This window comes from Pseudopodoces humilis, chromosome 18, assembly GCF_049639895.1.
Source record: "Pseudopodoces humilis isolate 2021_Gansu_Grassland_sample_001 chromosome 18, ASM4963989v1, whole genome shotgun sequence".
NCBI lineage: Eukaryota > Metazoa > Chordata > Aves > Passeriformes > Paridae > Pseudopodoces > Pseudopodoces humilis.
Window position 1 is genome coordinate 5,289,264 of NC_142217.1, and position 3,011 is coordinate 5,292,274.

General features: G+C 43.8%; 1 long non-coding RNA gene across 1 annotated transcript; it reads left to right on the plus strand.

Annotated features, from left to right (window-relative positions):
• Positions 1-1,570: 1,570 nt before the first annotated feature.
• LOC148182915 (uncharacterized) lies at positions 1,571-2,408 on the plus strand. The gene is made up of 2 exons (XR_015774125.1): positions 1,571-1,830; positions 1,967-2,408. It is a non-coding gene; the product is annotated as an uncharacterized LOC148182915 (long non-coding RNA).
• The last annotated feature ends 603 nt before the right edge of the window (positions 2,409-3,011 follow it).

Genomic DNA, 3,011 nt, shown 5'->3' on the forward strand with positions numbered 1-3,011 from the left:
AGTGAAAAGCAGAACTCTTGCGTGGTTTGTTTCTTAGTAACTGCTGGAGGAGGAATTGCCTGTGATGCCAAGGCTTGTGCTGAACATCACCAGTCTGAGGAGCTGTTTGTGTTGGACCGGGGGCCTCAGCCTGGGCTGCTCTCATATACAGGGTTAATGTTTTGGCTGCTCCTGAAACGTTACCTGTAAACTTCTCTCTCATTTAAAGCAGTCAGAACCCCCTTAGAACTAAAGAAATTGCAGGGTGTGGGATGGAGCCAGCCTGGAATGGAGCACAGAAGTTCCATCCGGTGCAAAGCACGCCGTGCTTCCAGAGCAGTGCACAGCTGTGTGCTCCTGACACACACCAGCTCTAATCTGGTGCATTATGTGGGGCTTCAGTGATGCTTTTTGTGCTCTTTTTATTTCAAAACAGCAACTTCCACTAAAATCTCCTTCAAGTGAAACTGAATTTACTTTTATTTTATATTGACATGAACTCTCTCTCAGAATCTTTGTTGTTGGTGGTTTTTTTTCTGGTTTATCATCTTGAATGATGGAACCCTGTAACATTCCCTTGGTCTAAGCAGAAGGACCTGGCTCAAGGTTCATAAGCTTTCATCTGCTTTGAAAGGGGTTTTCAACAAGTCCTGGTTTAGTATTAGAGCCTTCTGATTAAGAGTGTTTAAGGGGTACATTGTAATTGGAAAGCATTTGCATGGACTTCTTGATTATTTTTAATCATTCACTGTACATAAGTCCTGGAGTAGAGAGCTTAAAGAAAAGCTGATTTATTTTTGAATATATTTTTTGCACAGGGAAGATTCCAAAAGACAGAGCTATTTCTACAGGACCCTTGAGGGACACCACTTGTTACTACATTTTATTACATTGCTTAGATTTAAATTCTGGAATGTGCAGAAATTATCTGTACGTTATCCTGCTTTTTAACCATGCCTTTTAATGTCAGAGGATCCTCTACTGAAGAGGTGTTGCTTATTGACAGGTTCTGCTTCCTAATTTAAGGCTTTCAGTAGTGCCCATATTTAAAGTATTTTACATAATTCATTGCACTATTTTCTTCCTGCCCATGAAAATGATAAGCATCTCTTGCTGTGATCTTTCACTCCAAGGATTAAGACTCTTTTCATATTCATAAATGTGAGGAATTCTAATAAGTGGTGTGCCAGTGAGCTCTGGGTGATGGTCAGGAGGGTGTGAGGGTGGCTCCTGCAGCACTGCTGGGAGTGCCACTGTGCTGGGGGAGGATGCGTAGGGGACATTTCAAATCTCTCTGTCCCTGCTCACAGGGATGGAGCTCTGCAGCATGAAACACAGCCAGGAGACAGGTATAACCCTACTAATGATGAGAAATCAGGAGTGAAGGATTTGAATAGCTTACACCTGCGTTTGAGACTGAGTGATCCATCTCTTATTTTGTATGCCTATCAGTCCTGAATGAACAACAGCTGTAGCTTAGAAACAGATGAGACTCTCTTAGGAAATGCTTCTGTTAAGGGCTTTTTACAGCCCTGTCACAGTTTAAATGGACTTTCAAGCTGTGCTGATGTTAAGTCCCCTGTTTGGGGCCGGGGTGATGGAAGAATTGCTATTCATTTACAGCTACAGTGGCTGTCGTGTTGTCAGAAGTTCCATATTTTAAAATATGACTCAAAATTCTGAATTTTCTGACACATGGCACTTATGTAGCTAACTCTTAGGGCACTGATGCCTTTTGTGTAATTCATTTTGCAGTAATAGCCCCCAAATATAATAAAATTCCTTTGAAGGAAGTACATTAGATAGTTAAAACTTAACAATACTGACCACAAATCTTAAACTTCCCCACAGGTAAAGGGGCTGTGCATTGCTTTATCTCAGTGAAGTATCTCCCTGCCCTCATCCTGCTTATTTATTCTCTTTTTTAATGCTTTAAATGTGTTGCTGCTATGAGGTTATTAAGAAAAAAGTGTTTATTTTATTTTAGATATCAAACTACCCCAGTTCGGCTCCCTCCCAGTCATGAGGCTGCTGCTTTCCCTGCTGACTGGAATATTTGGGAATGATGGTGCCTTCCTCCTGTGCAGTGTACCACGAGAATCTCACACCAGGTTAACAGAGCTATGGATATGCACTCTCAGCTCTGCATCCTCCCAGCAAAAAGATGGAAAAAATACTTGATTATTTCTACCCTGGTGTAAGAGAGTGACTGAACTGGAGATACACTCAAGCTGTGAATGTCAGGGATAAATAGGCAGCTTACAAATGGCATTGAAAACTGTGCTGCTGAGTGGGAAAAAGATTTGGTTTTTTATTGTTCTGCTGGCTTTGGGTTGATTTTTTAAAAAAAGAAAAGTGGCGTGTTTTGATGAGGATTATACAGAGCGATGGCTTCGGAAAGTGCAGGAGCTCTTCTCTTCAAATGTTTGCCTTTTAGACTGAGTTATTTAGACTGGGCTGCTTGGTGAGGCTGGTTTTGCTCAGCAGTGACAGCCAGGAGCAGCTCTGGCCTCGTGCAGCACAGGCCCGTGGCATTAATGTGTCAGCATCTGTTCGCTACAGCAGAGGTACCACGACCTTGCTGTATCATCATTAATTTCCCCAAAACAAACCAGCCAGAACTAGTGCTGGTAGAAACAATTTGAAGAACATCAGCATACAGTCAGACTTGTTTAGTCTTTGACATTGATGGAGGGGATGTTGCTTTTGTGACCAAAACTCAAGAGGACCATGAAGGCAGGGCCTTGCTCTGCCCAGGGGCTGTGGACACACTTGTTCCACCAGGACACTCATCCCTGGGAAAGGTGGGAATGAGCAGCCAGACCTGGGAGGACCTTGGCTGACTTCACTGGCTGCATTTTGATCAGAACACACGGTAAGGCCGGCAAAGGGCTCCATCTTCATTTCTGTGCCTCACGGCCTCAGGGCGCAGGTGGAGAAATGACGGAGGAGGAACGTGTGCCCCTGGGATATGGGAATTCGTGTGTGTACCAGGCCAGACTTTGAGCCCCTGGCAGCTGGGGACAGCAGAG